At 43.6% G+C, this 19,529-nt stretch overlaps 1 protein-coding gene across 1 annotated transcript in view; it reads left to right on the forward strand.

Moving 5' to 3' along the window:
- The window catches only part of LOC124718916 (pneumococcal serine-rich repeat protein-like), a 282,270-nt gene that overhangs the window by 72,295 nt on the left and 190,446 nt on the right, over positions 1 to 19,529 (forward strand). The window lies entirely within an intron of this gene.

Here is a 19,529-nt window from a genome sequence, read left to right on the forward strand (position 1 = left end):
CCAAGGGGGAGGGACTTCATGACCACCTCCCGTAACCCTCGTGCAGGTTTGTACACATGTAGTCGAACGCTGTCATTATGCTACCAAGGAAAACATTTATGAGCTAAATCACAGTTTAATTTTAGTTTATTTAAACAAATACAAGAATCTTACATTACATCGCTAATTTACTATTTGATTAAACAAATAAGAAACTTTAGTGTCATTCTATTGCCGCAGCTGACATATCAATCTATTTCAACAATTTTTTAAGCACATATGAACAAAGACACTCTTTCATTGCAATATAAAAGGACAAAGGCTTTATATATTAAAGAAGTATGAATTATCACAAAGTTCCTTTCATCTACACTGTTAATTGTCTTGCGCATTTTCGGGAAATGCTTTACACTTGTCACATGTACGGCCACGGAAATAAGTATTCATACAGTAGGTGGTGACAAACTACGATGGTGTGTTGGGATAGTAAATCACCCTCAGCGCCGATACGAGTAAGTACCATGATGTAGCCTCAGATACATTTTGCCCTGTTGTAGACTGTGCGGAGTGTAACATATTTTATTTTCCCAGAATAGATTGCCGGCCGGGGTGGCCGAGCGGTTCTAGGCGCTACAGTCTGGAACCGCGCGACCGCTACGTTCGCCGGTTCGAATCCTGCTTCGGGCATTGATGTGTGTGATGTCCTTAGATTCGTTAGGTTTAAGTAGTTCTAAATTCTAGGGGACTGATGACCTCAGAAGTTAAGTCCCATAGTGCTCAGAGCCATTTTTTTAAAACGTTTTTGAGAATTAAGCATATTTACCCTACAAAATTTTTGGTAACATTTTTGGGAAACAGCGATATTGTAAGCTATGTAAAGTTTGTGAGAAGCAGTCTAAATCGCGATGGTTATTTTATTTAAAATGACCGGTTTCGAGCTAGTCTCCGGCCTTTACATGTCCATATCTTGTGCCAGGGGGTCAGGAGGACTATGACCGTTCACTACTGTAAAAAAGTGAAACACCTACAGCCGTCCTTATGTCGCCATTTATTGTGTAGATACCAGTTTCGGCGCTTCAATGTACCATCTTCAGGCCTTAATTGATGCTGAAGTGGTTTCACGATTCATATATACGAACAGTCAGTGGCCAACAAGGGCTTTACGCAGACTACCTGTAACTGTGATGTCGTCTTTCCGACCATCAACTGACTGATGACTATTGATTGTTCTGGACATCGTCAACTTCATCTGACGGTGCTATTCTGAAGATGGTCTAAGAGTAGGCTGAAACCGGTCATTTTAAATAAAATAACTATCGCGATATACACTGTTTATCAGTAATTTTATATACTTGTCCTAATTGTTGAGAAGTAAAAGCTTATAGAAAAGAATAAACATCCTTTGTACACAATAAATTATTCAGAAGAAAAAACATTAAGATGCTTAAGCCGTTCGACTGGAGTAGATTTCAAGCAACCTATTATGATTCTGCAGGTGTCTCTGAGAGTTACATCCATCTGTTCGGCATATGTTGAATTATAACGAGCAGGACATGCATAGTGTTGTGGCGTATTAAGACAGCCACGCCACTCGGAAGTAGCCGAAAGGCACGCGCTAAACTCACGCAGGCTAGAGAGAGGTCTGAAACAGGATACGTAATGAATGCTATAAAGAAAAGTACGTAGCTACTGGAATACTTAACTTTGATCCATCATTGTTGTACATCGTTCTTGACGATACAAGTGAGACTGTAGATTCAGGCAATGTTACTAATGGCGCCTTGCTAGGTCGTAGCCATGGACTTAGCTGAAGGCTATTCTATCTGAGCGAGGCTTCGTCAGTGTGCATCGCTAGCTACGTCGTCCGTACAACTGGGGCGAGTGCTAGTAAGTCTCTCGAGACCTGCCGTGTGGTGGCGCTCGGTCTGCGATCACTGACAGTGGCGACACGCGGGTCCGACATGTACTAATGGACCGCGGCCGATTTAAAGCTACCACCTAGCAAGTGTGGTGTCTGGCGGTGACACCACACATAGTCTGTCGCAGAATAGCACAGTGCTGCCATTTCAGGTTGACAGTCCCACCGTGATCTGGCCAGTTTCCGTAGAAGACTGTTCCTGGTGGAAACTTTTGAATTGTAGTTTATGCAGTGCTTGGAAGTAAGAGATCTATCAAGTGTCACCCCTAGATATTTTACGTTTCACAATGTTCCAATTCGATACCTGACTATACCTCATTTAATTTGCGACTACTTTCCCTTTTTCTCAAAGGAAAAGAACACACGTGTGTCTATGTGAGATTGTGTTGCGGTATCTGGAAAGCTGTTCACGGGCGTTCGTGAGTGTTCTGCCCTGATGCAAAATCTGTGCTTTGGGTCGCTAGAGCAGGATCATCGGCATACAAGAAGCTCTTGCCATTCGTGTATATACTGAACAGAAGATGGGCCAGCACGCTTCCCAGCAGGTGTCCGTTTTCCGGTAGTTTCCAATGACGAATTTGCGGTTCTGAAAAAGAATTGCAATGAGTGTTGTTATGCTAAAATCCTTGGTTAGGTTGTAGACCTCGCCTAATGGTAGCTCGTGATTGACAGCCTCATGGGCTGCCGATAAGCAAATAAACTGAAACTTGTACAGCCCGTAACGGACAGTGTTTTCTTTTGGAAAATATGGAAGTCTGTGGATCCATTTCCAAACTAAATTAATGCACATTAACATGCTTGTAAGGATGTGCCCAACAACATCATTTGGGTTTTTGTTGGTTAACATTGGTTAATTTGACTAAAATCAGAACACCTTCATCGTCCAAAAAAGACTTCGTGCCTTCTTGCCAACACCAATTACTTGTATTCACTTAGAGCCACACGCATGCGACACCACTGCCATGTATCTGACATGTCTTGTGGCTTGTCAGCTGGTTGGCACGTTGCTGATATGGAATGTATTATTCTAATTGGTCTACCCCATCTCTTCCTAAAATATTTACAACTAGCTGAGTACCCAGTGTTGCCCTGGTGTGTACTCTGTTAGTCCATCTCCACTTCCTCCTTCTTCTGTCCATCTCTTTCTTCTCCACCACTCTGTCCATCTCCTCCATCCTACTCTATCTGTATATACGCTCCACACTCCTCTCTCTGTTCCACTGCTGCTCCCTCCATTCTTTGTCCATCTCCTCCAGCTCCTATCTCCGTCCACATCCTTCACACACCACTCTCTCTCCATCTGCTCCTGCCTCCCACCCCCCCACCCCCTCTCTCAGCCTCCTCCACCCGTACCCTCCGTCCCTTACAACACCCTCATTGGCATTGTAGCGAGAAGGAAGTGCTTCTCTGGGCGGTATCACTAACCTGGTGTCTTGCTGCTTCGGCAAGTCCCTCGTAGCACAGAAATAGCGCTCAGTCGCCAGGTTCCATGTAGGTGGTGTGGATAGTGGAATGTTTAGGGATGCCAGTTAATTGGTAACAACGTTTGTACTAGTTTTAATACAGAAATTGCTTTGTCACACACGTCACAGAATCAGCATTTGCAATATGGCGGCTATGGACTATGCCGTTGTATTCTACCCTTTACACCCTTTCCCAATAGACACTACTCATGACACGTGGCGTTCTTATAACTAATAACTTCACTTTATATCTTGCTTAACATCTGAAATATGCACTCGCGACCGTTGTTTTAAAGCCGCCTCTGTTACTCGACCGTGCTTTTTGAGTGGCTCCTCGTGACTAAATCGTCCTGTCTTCCCGAAGGACAAGAGAGCCCACCCCACCTTTCTCTCCCAGCCAATAAGGACACTTCTCTCGTTACCAAACTTTCAGCCAATGGGCGTTCAGGTCGCTGTTGCTAGGCGGATCTGACGTCACGTTGCGGATCTGACGTCACGTTTGCGTTTGCGGACCTTGTTTCGGAAGTTTGTCTCGGAACACTGTCTCAGATTGTAAGATCCTATTCCCGAATAGTCGGATCCTGTGCCCCCCTACTAAGGTTGCACAACATTGCCTCCTATGATTTCATCACTAATGCTCCTTGCTGACGCTTAATTGTTAAATGTACATATAGCCTGGTTGCTACTGAGCATTCCCTATCGTGCGTAATACTTGGCTTAAACACGTGAAGGGAATGCATATATGCATTACACCCTCTCCGCCAACCTCTCTCTCTGTACATGTGCTCCTCCCCCTCTCTATGTTCATCTGCTCCTCGCCCCCTCTGACCTTTGCTGCTTTCCCTCCGCTCCTCCAGCCCCGTCTAAATCTATCTCCTCCTCCCCTAGTTCTTTGTCCATCTCCTCCTCTTTCTTTCCATCTGATCCCCCCTATTCTTACCGTCTCCTCCTCCACTTCTCCATGTCCATCTCCTCCCCCAGCTCACACTGTTCATCTCCTCCTCCCACCACTCTTTGTCCTATCTCAGTCCATTGTCCATCACCCCTTCTTCCCCATATCTGTCCATTTCTTCCTCTCCCTCTCCCTATTGATGTCCTTCTGCCCCATATCTGTCTCCATTTTCTCTTTCCCCCTCTCTGTCTGTCCATCTCTTCCTCCCCATTATCTCTGCACATTATCACCCCAACCCTAATAAGAAGTTGCTAGTTCGTAGCCCCGCAGTGTTTGTTTTCAGATTGTAATTAAGTGTACCAAATTTGCAGAAATCGATGTAAAGGTTTAGGAAGACCTTTTCTCCTGTGGCTTTGGCCACATGTCAAATAAGCTTCACATACATTTAACGTATTTCATACATATTTGTACATGTATTTCACCTATATCTAGCGAATTTCTTACCACAGTTTCTATTTCTAACTATTCAATATTTATGACGTCATACTGCTGAGCTACGTGTTCTATAATGATAGAATTTTGCAGGTACATCCAGTGGCATGCGTTGCGAATAGAGTTTGTAGCAAAAAAGTGGCGCGCGGGATTCGCCGAGCGGACTTGGGCGCTGCAGTTACGGATTGTGCGACTGATTCCGGCGGAGGTTCGAGTCCTCCCTCGGGCATGGGTGTGTGTGTTTGTCCTTTTAGATTAAGTAGTGTGTAAGCTTAGGGACTGATGACATTAGCAGTTAAGTCCCATAAGATTTCACACACATTTGAACATTTTTAGCAAAGAAGTAATCTATATGAACGCCATGCCTGATGCGGTAGTTTTCACACATCTCAGTGTTTCTGACTTGATATCTCCTGAAATGTACAATCATACACTGAAGAGCCAAAGAAACTGGTACACCTCCTTAATATCGTTTAGGGCCACCACGAGCACGCAGAAGTACTGCGACACGACGTGGCATGGACTCGACTAATGTATGAACTGGTGCTGGAGGGAACTGACACCATGAATCCTGCAGGGCTATCCATAAATCCGTGAGAGTACGAGGGGGTGGAGATCTCTTGTGAACTGCGCGTTGCAAGGCATCCTAGATATGCTCAAATAATGTTCATGTCCGGCGGGGTTGGTGGCTAGAGGAAGTGTTTAAACTCAGAAGAGTGTTCCTGGAGCCACTTTGTAATAATGTCCTGCTGGAATTCTCCAAGTCCCTCGGAATGCACAATGAACATGAATCAGATAGGATGCTTACGTATGTGACACCTTGCAGAGTCGTATCTACACGTATTAGGGGTGCCATATCACTCCAACTGCACACGTCCCACAACATTACAGAGCTTCCATCAGCTTTAACAGTCCCCAGCTAGCATGGAGAGACCATTGATTCAAGAGGTTGACTCCATCCGCTCGATACAATTTGAAACGAGACTCGTCCGACCCTGCAACATGTTTCCATTCATCAACAGTCCAATGTCGTTGACAGTACCAGGCGAGGCGTAAAGCTTTGTGTCGAGCTGTCATCTAGGGAACACGAGTGAGACTTCGGCTCCGAAATCCCATATCGATGCTGTTTCGTCGAATGATTCGCACGCTGACACTTGCTGACGGCGCAGCATTGAAATCTGCAGCAGTTTGCGGAAGGGCTGCACTTCTGTCACGATGAGCGATTCTCTTCAGTCGACCTTGGTCCCGTTCTTGCAGGACCTTTTTCCGGCCGCAGCAGTGTTGGAGATTTGATGTTATACCGGATTCCTGATATTGACGGTACACTCGTGAAACGGTCGTAGCTACCTCGGAGATGCTGTGTCCATCGCTCGTGCACCAACTATAACACCACCTTCATTTCACTTAAATCTCGATAACTTGTCATTGTAGCAGCAGTAATCGATCTAATTACTGCGCCAGACACGTGTTGTCTTACATAGACATTGCGCCGTTCTGCCTGTTCACGTATATCTGTATTTGAATACACATGCCTATACCAGTTTCTTAGGCGCTTCAGTGTGTAATCTTGCAGGTGGAATATAATCACTAGTAAAGAAGTAATAAATTAAAACGTAATGCGTCTTTCGGCAGTTCTACTGCATCTACAGCGAAAATGCAGTAAGCGACGAACGCTTTCCTTTCATAATTTTGTGGGGATGGTGTACGAGAGAAAGTTTCATAAAAGTTTGAAATCATTATAAGTAACATATGTACAGAGTGACAATTATTGAACTATATGAAATAAAATCGTCATAACTCCTGAACGGTTTGCGCTAGTACGGTGAAACTGCACGGTTGGCCGCGGGGCATGATGGGAATTGGTATGCGGATACCTGGTATAGTTTAGCGACGAAGTCCACTATGATTTGGATGAGTTCGTCAATAAGCGAAATTGACGCATGTGGGGGATTGAGAATCCGCAGTCAACAGGTGACTGTACAGTGGGCAATGTCCCTTCACCGAATAATCGGTGCGCTATTCCTTGATGACATAGTGACTACCGAACACTACATGAAGGTTTCGGAAGATGACTTCATCCCCATTATCCAAAGTGACCCTGATTTCGACAAGACGGAGCCCGACCCCATCGAGGCTGGAAAGGGATGTCCTGGAGGAGCGCTTTTATTGGGAACCGCTTTCTGGCTCTGGGATTCCCAGAGGCCACTTGCATGGGTCTCGATTGGCCGCCATATTCTCCGGATCTGATCACATGCGACTCCTTTTTGTGAGGCTTTATTAACGACAAGGTGTACAGCGATAACTCCAAAACCACTGCTCAGCTGAAAACAGCCATTCAGGAGGTTATCGACAGCATCGATGTTCCGACACTTCAGCGGGGCATGCAGAATTTCGATATTCGTCTGCGCTACATCATCGTCAATGATGGCAGGCATATCGAACATATCAAACCTAAATCCTGTCTATAGTGACGTTTACATGTTGAATAAAGTGTGTGCACGCCTTAGTTTGTAACTAATTATGACGTTTTTCTTATACAGTGAAGAGCAAAAGAAACTGGTACACCTACCTAATATCGTGAAGGGGCCCCGCGAGAATACAGAAGTGCCGCAACATGACGTCGCATGGACTCGACTAACATCTTAAGTAGTGCCTCAGGGAATTGACACCATGAATCCTGCAGGGCTGTCCATAAATCCGTAAGAGCCCGAGGGGGTTGAGATCTCTTCTGAACAGTATTTTGCAAGGCATCTCAGTTATGCTCAATAATTTTCTTGTCTGGGGAGTTTGGTGGCCAGCGCAAGTGTTTAAACTGAGGAGAGTCCAACATAGACGTTGAAGGGCCGAGGCGAGGCGTGCAGTCATCAAGGGTACACGAGTGGACCTTCGGCTTCGAAAGTTCATATCGATGCTGTTTCGTCGAATGGTTCGCATGCTGACACTTGTTGATGGCGCAGCATTGAAATCTGCAGCAGTCTGGGGAAGGATTGCACTTTAGTCACGTTGAACGATTTTCTGCAGTCGTCGTTGGTAGCTTACTTGAGGGATCTTTATCCGGCCTCAACGGTATCGGAGTTGTGATGTTTAAGCGTATTCCGCCCCGGTATCTGGGAGGTCAGCGCGACGGAATGTCATACCAAGGAACCCGGGTTCGATTCCCGGTTGGGTCGGAGATTATCTCCGCCCAGGGACTGTTTGTTGTGTTGTCCTACTCATCTTTTATCTTCTCATCTTCGTCGACACGCAAGTCGCCGAAGTGGCGTCAACTCAAAAGACCATAGTCCGTAAGACGAGTGATCGGTACTGACAGTTCCGGCGGGCAGACGGCGCTGTTGCCGAACGTGGCTCACAGCACGCGGCGCCCTGTCTGCTACACGCATTCTCTAGCAGCAGAAATAAAAGCGAGACAAAATACAAGTCGTATTGGTACGCGTGAATTTATTTAAAGTTGATGCTTGAAATATATTAACTCTAAAACTGATAAGAGCTATTTAGTACAAGTATCTAAGATGCTGAAACATAATAAAGTTATTTGTTAAACTTCACAACTGAAATGAATACTATTTTCACAAGTTGTTGAACATTAGCATTTTTTGTTTCCATTGTTAAGTATTAGCATTATTAATTTGTTCTACTACAAGCTACAGAATAATTGATCAGTGTATTAAGAGTTATAATCTGAAGAAAGTACTCACAATATGATGATCTGGTTGTAGATCGATAGCAAACTCCCTCCTTACATTTCTGAATACGTTGTAGTTACTGTAATGGAAAAACACCACTCACATCACTGTCAGAATCTGATTTGACATTGTCTTCCTCAGCACCACTCGAACTATCACTGCTCTCTCCCAGATGTATAATTAAATTTTCGATGCATTTTTCCACAACCCCTTCGGTTTTGGCCGCCTCTCTGATGGCACTTGCAGTGCTGTTTACAATTTTAGCCCACGTCTCGCTTGTCACTTTATTGATAGCTGCTGGAAGGAGAGTTTCCACTTCAGAGATCGTGAATTTTTTATTGTTTGCAGCAATGTAATTTTTTATCTGCGCCCACACTCCTTCAATTGCATTGAAGTGACAGTGGTATGGAGGAAGCCGAACGATTTCATGCCCGTGCCTTTTAGCAATCTCGTCAATTACATATGTTGGAAATTGGGGTTTCTTTTGTGCCACAATTTCGAGCAGTTCCGCCTTCCTTAAATCTTCTCTGAAATCTACTTTTCGCCGTTTCAACCACTGAATGATATCGTCTTTTTTTGTTGCCATGGTTCGTGCCTTATCGTCAACAACGGAATGATAAGGCGCATTGTCCATAACAATCACTGATGGACTTGTCAGATTCGTCAAAGCGATGTCTCGAACCATTCTTGAAATACTACACTGTTCATTTCTTCATGGTAATCTCCCGTCTTTTTTGACCGAAACATTTTCAAGCATTTTGGCACAAAACCTTTCGATGTTCCTGCATGTAAGACAATAATACGCCCTCCTTTGCCAACAGGCACTGCCATTGTCCCCTCGGGCGTTCCATCATTCCAGCCTCTACGTAAAGAATAGCTGGCATTGACCCAAGTTTCATCTAACCACATTATACTTTCGAATTCCACACCCATGATCCTGCGCAGAAATCTGCACCGCCATGCAACTACATCTGTCCTTTCCATTAATATTTTGCGTCCGTTAAACAGTGAGTAGCTGAAGCCTATGTCTTTCAACCCTGTACGCAATGAAAATTTGCTCCCTTTAAAAAGATCGTCTTTCTGAAGCGACACCAGTAATTTAGATAGAGTGGGATGTTCCCTTCTCTTATAATAGCTGTATATATGACGACGAATAGCGTCTTTCTGAAAATCGTCCAAAGCTGTCACCTGCTTATTTCTCGGTCGCTTCTTTCCTGGTGTGTGCAGCTTTGTTGTGCCACTCTCGTCACAACCTACACTATATTGTTCTTTCCCTATCTTTACAACAGTGTTCTTACTTATTTTCAATGCTGCTGCAGTTCTCTTCACAACCTGAACAACAGGAATTAAGGGCCCACCTTTGTCCTTTTCTTTCTCAAAGTAATCCCTCACAGAGCACACGAATCCACGGGCATGGGTGTGTAGCACACTTTTTTTCCTCCGTTTCACTTCTTATGTTGGGCTGGTACTACCCGCCGCACTGGACATTGTTTACAACGAAACATAAACAAAGAAACACTAAAAACAACAAAAACGAAATAAACTGCGAATTCAACTTCAGACAAACGACGAACGACCGCACCGCCTGCACGCGAGACACTGGTAAGTTTCATAAGCGCGCGCGACCGGGTTGCAGAGCGGCAACGTGGCCCTCGCTACCCGCTCAAAGTCAGGCCGTCATTGGCTGCCTGCCTGCGGTCGCTAGGCAACGGAAAGACGCTACCGAGCTGTCAATACCAAAGACTTGTCTCCCAGACTATAGCACCAGGCGAACGGATTACCCGACGGGAGGCCCTAGCCACACATTTTTTTTACCGGATTCCTGATATTCACGGTACACTCGAGAAATGGTCGTACGGGAAAATCTCCACTTTATCGCTACCTCGGACATGCTGTGTCCCATCGCTCATGCGCTAACTATAACAACACGTTTAAACTCACTTTAATCTTGATAGCTGCCATTGTAGCATCAATAACCGATCTAACAAGTGCGCCAGACTCTTTGTCTTAATTAGGCGCTGCCGACCGCAGCGCCGTATTCTGCCTGTTAACATGTTGTAACGAAACTACTAATGTTACGTTACGTGGGGAAGTTACGTGGGGAAGACAGTGAAATTTTTCTGGGGTGCAAATTTCCAACATCGAAAAGAAATTATTTGACTTAAACAAATATAAAAATTGTTGTTATACTTGTGTTCCATAGACATCAAGAAACGTGTGGTCATGGGGGAGTTACTTACTGATCACATTGGCCGCCACCACTCAAAGAATTACATCTACTACATCTACATCTACATCCATACTCCGCAAGCCACCTGACGGTGTGTGGCGGAGGGTGCCTTGAGTACCTCTATCGGTTCTCCCTACTATTTCAGTCTCGTATTGTTCGTGGAAAGAAGGATTGCCGGTATGCCTCTGTGTGGGCTCTAATCTCTCTGATTTTATCCTCATGGTCTCTTCACGAGATATACGTAGGAGGGAGCAATATACTGCTCAACTCCTCGGTGAAGGTATGTTCTCGAAACTTCAACAAAAGCCCGTACCGAGCTACTGAGCGTCTCTCCTGCAGAGTCTTCAACTGGAGTTTATCTATCATCCCCGTAATGCTTTCGCGGTTACTAAATGATCCTGTAACGAAACGCGCTGCTCTCCGTTGGATCTTCTTTACCTCTTCTATCAACCCTATCTGGTAGGCATCCGATACTGCTGAGCAGTATTCAAGCCGTGGGCGAACAAGCGTACTGTAACCTACTTCCTTTGTTTTCGGATTGCATTTCCTTAGGATTCTTCCAATAAATCTAAGTCTGGCATCCGCTTTACCGACGATCAACTTTATACGATTATTCCATTTTAAATCACTCCTAATGCGTACTCCCAGATAATTTATGGAATTAACTGCTTCCAGTTGCTGACCTGCTATTTTGTAACTAAATGATAAGGGATCTATCTTTCTATGTATTCGCAGCACATTACATTTGTCTACATTGAGATTCAATTGCCGTTCCCTGCACCATGCGTCAATTCGCTGCAGCCCCTCCTGCATTTCAGTACAATTTTCCATTGTTACAACCTCTCGGTATACCACAGCATCATTCGCAAAAAGCCTCAGTGAACTTCCGATGTCATCCACAAGGTCATTTATGTATATTGTGAATAGCAACGGTCCTACGACACTCCCCTGCAGCACACCTGAAATCACTCTTACTTCGGAAGACTTCTCTCCATTGAGAATGACATGCTGCGTTCTGTTATCTAGGAACTCTTCAATCCAATCACACAATTGGTCTGATAGTCCATATGCTCTTACTTTGTTCATTACTTTCTGACAAATGCAAATGTTTACTGCTAGAACAGTTTCCAAAACATTACACTTTAGTAATTATTTCTGCAGTGACACTTACATGGTTCAGTTGATTTCTTATACGTATCTTAGTTCTGTGTAACTCGGAGTAATCTGCTGCTACTAAGTAGTCGTTGCCTCGACCATTTCATCTGCTAACTGGATCACCTCGACCATTTCATCTGCTAACTGGATCAAGTTACGTGAATTCCAAAAAATAATCCAGGTACCGTGTTTATAGTGGTTTATTTATGACAAGCTGCACCATTTCTTCTTAGTGGGAGCCCACTCCACTTAACCAGCTACATAGTCACGATACTGTATTACAACAATTACATTATTGCACAGACGTGCGACACAGTGGTTGCGTCTCAAAACTGTCTCCAACTGTCCGTCCTTGAGTTTTGTGCACCTCCTATTTATACGTTTGTTTACAATCAAGTTAACAAAACTACAGTGTAAATTTATTAAATTAACAATTAGAAAACCAGCCGGAGTGGCCGAGCGGTTCTAGGCGCTACAGTCTGAAACTGCGCGACCGTTACGGTCGTAGGTTCGAATCCTGCCTTGGGCATGGATGTGTGTGATGTCATTATGTTAGTTAGGTTTAAGTAGTTCTAAGTTCTAGGGGACTGATGACCTCAGAAGTTAAGTGTTGTGTTGGCAGAAGAGCCAACACCGTGTTACTAGAGGAGGCCGAAATGCACGCGTTTTAGCTCACGCAGGCTGGCGTGAAGAGGGAAGAACTATACTGACGTGAGGTCTGGAACATGGCAAGGAATTAGAATTCAGAAAGCGAACGCAATTAGTTTGATACTTAACTTTAATCCATTAATGATGAACGTCGCTCTTGACGGTACATGATTCGCAATATTGTCTGTTCAAAATACATTCTTGAAGAATACGGCGCCTTGCTAGGACGTAGCTGAAGGCTATGCTAAACTGTCGTCTCTGCAAATGAGAGCGTATGTAGACAGTGAACCATCGCTAGCAAAGTCGGCTGTACAACTGGGGCGAGTGCTAGGGAGTCTCTCTAGACCAGATCTGCCGTGTGGCGGCGCTCGGGCTGCAATCACTGATAGTGGCGACACGCGGGTCCGACGTATACTAACGGACCGCGGCCGATTTAAAGGCTACCACCTAGCAAGTGTGGTGTGTGGCGGTGACACCACATTAACTCCCATAGTGCTCAGAGCCATTTGAACCATTTCAACAATTAGAAATTTAACATTTTTGTGCGTAACTATCCACAAAACCTTGCTTATTTTCTGCTGAAACTGACGAATACAATAGAAAATACTTTTACATAGGATATACGTCATATATATAAAATACTGAAAGATAACAATGCTAACCTAAATTTTCTTAATTATGGCTTCATTTTTAAATGCAAAATATTGCGAACATATATTGGACAAGTATGATCTACTAGAAACCAAATGGAATAATATATTTTATGATATTTAATGTTTTACCGAAATCCCATATTAGATACTATTGGAATTACATAACTTTCAAAACAGGAATATGAAACAAAAAGGTTTTATTTCACTGTCACTGTATTTGAATTCGCATGCCTATACCAGTTTCTTTGACGCTTCCGTGTAGTTCAGTAATTGTCGCCCTGTACACACATAAAACCCTCGTCCCGAACAGACCTCGGGAGTCTCAACGGTTCGCCGGCCAGAGTGGCCGCGCGGTTCTAGGCGCTACAGTCTGGAACCGCGCGACAGCTACGGTCGCAGGTTCGAATCCTGCCTCGGGCATGGATGTGTGTGATGTCCGTAGGTAGTTAGGTTTAAGTAGTTCTAAGTTCTAGGGGACTGATAACTTCAGAAGTTAAGTCCCATAGTGCTCAGACCCATTTGAATCATTTCAGCGGTTCGACCGAACACTGTGTCATCCTCGGCCGATAGGCGTAACTGGATGTGGGTATGAAGGGGGATGTGGTCAGCACACCGCTCCCAAATGGTTCAAATGACTCTGAGCACTATGGGACTTAACTTCTGAGGTCATCAGTCCCCTAGAACTTAGAACTAGTTAAACCTAACTAACCTAAGGACACACTCACATCCATGCCCGAGGCAGGATGAACTGCGACCGTAGCAGTCGGGCGGTTCCAGACTGTCGCGCCCAGAACCTCTCGGCCGGAGCCGCTACTTTCTCAAGAATTTCCTCTATTGGCCTCAAAAGAGCTGAGTGCCGCCGGCTTACCAACAGCGCTAGGCAGACTAGGACACCCATCCAAGTGGTAGTCATGTCCGACAGCGCGTAACTTCGGTAAGCTAAGGGGAACCAGTCTTACCATTGCGGGTAGGCCGTTGGCACACACAGTTTTATAATATGGTCGGATTCGACATAAAACGGCGTGTACTCGCATTTTCTGTGGCCCGGACTGCGGACACAGGGCAAGCTGCAGAGCTGTGAATGCCGGCGTCCGGCAGAGCGCAGATCCGGCCGTGCTTCCCTGCTGCTGCGTGTCCTTGCCCGACGTTGCATCTGCAGCGACCGCAACTCCACCACATCCTGGCGCACGTGGCCAGAGCTCTCGCGGAAAATTTCGCTTTGCGATACTCGCGAGGTCCGACGATCGCGTTAATAAAGCGCCGGAATCCCAAAAGCTGACTACTGCTGTAGCGGCCGTCACAAAAGCAAGCTCAGCAGGTCATCTCATCGCCTTAGAGCATTGCCATCCAATGACTCCGAATATTAATAACATTTATAAACAGCCGACCAGTTGCAATGGATAAAGAAATTCTTTACCTAGGTTTCGACAAATATAAATTTGTCTTCTTCAGAAGATAACAATTTTACATTAGTAAGGACTAATGTACCATCGCCGTTTTTACAATTGTCGGCATAGGTCCATGTGTCAATAATAAAATATAGTGCTAGAATTAGGGTTTGTCACGTAAATATAAAATAGCTCATGGATCGACGAGTCGGTTGTAAACTCTGCAAGATCCATGAGCTATTTTATATTAACGTGACAAACCCTAATTCTAGGGCTATATTTTATTTTTGACACATGGGTCTATGCCGACAATTGTAAAAACGGCGATGGTACATTAGTCCTTACTAATGTAAAATTGTTACCTTCTGAAGAAGACAAATTTACATTTGTCGAAACCTAGGTAAAGAATTTCTTTATCCATTGCAACTGGTCGGCTGTATATAATTTTATTACGTGAAACCGTTGCTGTTGTGCAGCTATGTTTAAAATATTGAACTTCGAATGTTAGTTAAAAATCCGAAAAACTTATTTGACGTGTCTGTCTTGCATCGAGAATATGATGGTGTGCTCTTAAAACGAAAATTATTGTCAGTTGGTACGTAAAAATATTAATAAATAAAAACTACCGTCACAAGAAATTTTGCAGAAAAATAGTATTTTCCTTCAGCCTGTGTATAAAACAAAATCACTGAGATATTTGGACTGACGAAAATGTACGAGCATTCTGAAAGTTTATAGATGCATGTATACATATTTTATCGTGAAAACATACAGGTATTCCGAGATAAAAAATAAAATACCGTAAAAAGTGTCAATTATTCGCCTCTTTAACGAAAATAGAATGAATAAAATACCGTAAAAAGTGTCAATTATTCGCCTCTTTAACGAAAATAGAATGGAAAAGAAAACAGAGAATCTGTTATGATTACGATTAGTTTGGGTTTAGGAAAAGTAAAGACGCGAGAGTGACAGTTCAGACGTTGGAAGCTAGACTGAACAAAAATCGAGACACGTTCATTGGATCCGTCGGCCTGGAAAAAGCGTTCAACAGTGTCAAACGGTGCAAGATGTTCGAAATTCTGGGAAAAATAAGTGTAAGCTGTAGGGAGAGACGGGTAATATACCGGGTGATCAAAAAGTTCGTATAAATTTGAAAACTTAATAAACCACGGAATAATGTAGATAGAGAGGTAAAAATTGACGCATATGCTTGGAATGACATGGGGTTTTATTAGAACAAACAAACAAAAAAAAGTATTGCTAGACGCGTGAAAGATCTCCTGCGCGCGTCGTTTGGTGATGGTGTGCTCAGCCGCCACTTTCGTCATGCTTGGCCTCCCAGGTCCCCAGACCTCAGTCCGTGCGATTATTGGCTTTGGGGTTACCTGAAGCCCCCAGTGTATCGTGATCGACCGATATCTCTAGGGATGCTGAAAGACAACATCCGACACCAATGCCTCACAATAACTCCGTACATGCTTTACAGTGCTGTTCACAACATTATTTCTCGACTACAGCTATTGTTGAGGAATGATGGTGGACATATTGAGCATTTCCTGTAAAGAACATCATCTTTGCTTTGTCTTACTTTGTTATGCTAATTATTGCTGTTCTGATCAGATGAAGCGCCATCTGCCCGACATGTTGTGAACTTTTGTATTTTTTTTGGTTCTAATAAAACCCCATGCCATTCCAAGCATCTGTGTCAATTTGTACCTCTCTATCTACATTATTCCGTGATTTATTCAGTTTTCAAATTTGTACTGATTTTTTGATCACCCGGTACAATGTGTACAAGAGCCAAGTGGGAATAATAAGAGAGAAAGTAAAGAACTAACTGTTCGCGTTAAAAAGCGTGTGAGGCAGGGATGTAGCCTTTTGCCCCAACTGTTCAGTCTACACATCGAAGAAGCAAGGTAGGAAGTAAAAGCAAGGTTCAAGGATGGGATTAAAATTCAAGATAAGAGGATAACAGTGATATGATTCGCTGATAACTGCCATCATCAGTCAAAATGAAGAAGAATTACAGATGTGTTGAATGGAATGAACAGTCTAATGAGTGTAGAATGAGGATTGAGAGTAAAAAGCTGTCTTAACATAGGGAAAAAACTTAATTCCGATCCTAGTTAACATTGAGAACTTATTTTTGAAGTGCCATACGTGAATTTTTGAATTTTTACATTAATTTTGTATAATACTGTATAAATACTTCAAGCTTCGTATTTGCACACTGGACTCGCATTCAGGAGAACGAGGGTTCAATCCCGCGTCCGGTCATCCTGATTTAGGTTTTCCGTGATTTCCCTAAATCGCTCCAGGCAAATGTCGTCGTGGTTTCTTTGAAAGGACACGGCCGACTTCCTTCCCCGTCCTTCCCTAATCCGATGAGACCGATGACCTCGCTGTTTGGTCTTCTCCCCCAAACAACCCAACTCAACCCTTTCGTACTTGTTATGGGATAAATAATAGCAAAATTGCAGTTAATTGCAGTTTTCCGATGTGTGTGCGTAACAAATGGAACGCGATATGCATCTTTGGAAGCAACCGTTGTCAAGCAAGGTTTTTCGGAAATTACCGTGAAAAAAAAAGTGTTTCAAGGAGTTCAATAATTTTCGAAATTTGACGTGGTCAGTACGAAGCGATTTCACAACGAGGAACTTTTCACCCCTCTCATTTTGCCCCCACTGACGCTAATCCATAGCCATATTCAATCCACATTTCTGACATTCGTAGAGACGCTACAAACAAATCAATAAAATGTTTCTGGGTTTGTGACCGCATTGTCAATATAGAGGGTGTCCAGAAAGTCCCTTCACAACTTCAAAATTTTATTACAACGGCAGTTATTGAAATATTTTAACAAAATTTCTTTTATTGTAATCACTGTTTACGAAAGTTTTTATACATACTAAAATTCTGTTGGTGGAAGGTACCGAACCTCTATAAAATGGCAACTCCTTAAGAGAAGGCACAATGTGTGTCCTGGTTTATTGAGATAAAATCGGATGTTCAGACTCAACGAAACTTCAGAACGAAGTATGGAAGAGATCCACCATCGCGTCCTTCAATCCGTGCATGGCACAAAAAAATTATGTCGTCAGGGACATTGTTGGATAAAGGGAGGAACTGGCGACCAAAAACATCCGAGGGGAAAATATCGATCGCGTTTTAAACGTCTTCGCTCGTTTACCTACGAAGTCTATACGCACTGTTGCCAGTGCTACAGTGAACCTAGCAAAAAATCGAGTACCGTCTTGAATTGCTTCGTGCAACTAAAGGCGCCCATATAGAGGTTTATTAAACACTGTCAAAAAATCTTTTGTAAACACCGATTACAATAAAAGAAATGCTGTTAAAATATTTCATTTTACCACGTTCAACTGGGCATAAGGTCCTCCACAAGAACTTACGGTTGTGCTACTGTTACAGACACTTGAGGCAAATGACGAGCCAAAACGGACAGAGTTTGCACTCAACATGCAGGAACGCCTTTCGGAGGATGAAGCATTCCTCATGCGAGTTTGTTTCAGTGACGAGGCAACTTTTCATGTTTCTGGGACATTAAACAGACACAGTGTGAGAATCTGGGTATCTGAACACCTCCATGTGAGTAGGGAGCTTCACCAGCATCGTCCAACGAGTCAACAATTACTGCAAATGTTTACCTCGACCTTCTGACCGAATTTGTAGCACCACTGTTGATTGACTTATAACCAGCTATCATTTTCCAGCAAGATGGCGCACCACCACACTGGGTACTGCATGTTCGTCGGTACCTCAATGAAACATTTCCAGGCAGATGGATTAGGAGGAATGGACCAATTCCTTGGCCACTGCGTTCGCCAGATATCTCCCATGAACTTTTTTTATGGGAGATATGTTAAAGATATCGTGTATCAAACACACGGGACATTGCTGACTTGAAGCAAAGGATTCGTAATGCCATTGCCATTACTGATGACGCTATTGATGAACCTAGCAAAAAATCGAGTACCGTCTTGAATTGCTTCGTGCAACTAAAGGCGCCCATATAGAGGTTTATTAAACACTGTCAAAAAATCTTTTGTAAACACCGATTACAATAAAAGAAATGCTGTTAAAATATTTCAACAACTGCCGTTGTAATAAAATTTTGTAGCTGTAAAGGGACTTTATGGACACCCTGTAGATAAAACTACCGACGTTTCGGTTTACAGTAAACAAAAACACCCTGAAGAAGGCCGCTTGCAGTAGGGACCGAAACGTCGGTAGTTTACTATGTATTGACGTTGCGATCACAAACCCAGAAACTTTTTTATTGAATGAGACAATAACAGCGGAAGCCTACTTTTATACATTCCCACAAATTTAACATACGCGCATATCAGAATTTGTATATGATTTTTTGCAGGAGAATTATACTCTAACCGTTATTCTAGTGTTGCGGAGCGTTGCGACGGATGACTTACATAGAGTATGTATGTACTTGTCGCAACAATACAGCGTCGCAACTTAGAACCTTAAACGCCAGACACCAACTAATTCAGATGAATCTGTAGTAAGCGTGAGATGTTCTCCTGACTGCACTGCGAGGCGCTCCAAGATGCGTTATCCATTATGGAAAGCTTCACTGCTTAAATTCCTAGAGCGGTCATTCCAAGAACAACCAGCCGACGTAATACATGATTTGCATAACACATTACTTCCTGCCACTTGTGTCTCGCGAAATGACTTCTATTGTTATAAAGAGGTATTCGAGTTAAAGGAAGCCTTGGAAGAGTCGTTGTTTCTACACAGCCTCTGCGAATGGAATCCGAAGGGGCGCAAATGATAGTGAACACACGAAGTATCGTTCACCACACACCTTAAGAGGGCTAGCGCAATATAAATGTAGACCGACCCCCCACCCGGTATTATTTACGACTTACCTGATTGTGCAGGCTTCTCGTAGCTGAATACGCTGGCGGTAAAGAAAATGTCGCGCTGCGAAGTATCCCTCCGATACACAGCAGACTTTGAGCAGATTGTCTTCAAAGAGCGGATACTGGA

Source organism: Schistocerca piceifrons, chromosome 10 (assembly GCF_021461385.2).
Source record: "Schistocerca piceifrons isolate TAMUIC-IGC-003096 chromosome 10, iqSchPice1.1, whole genome shotgun sequence".
NCBI lineage: Eukaryota > Metazoa > Arthropoda > Insecta > Orthoptera > Acrididae > Schistocerca > Schistocerca piceifrons.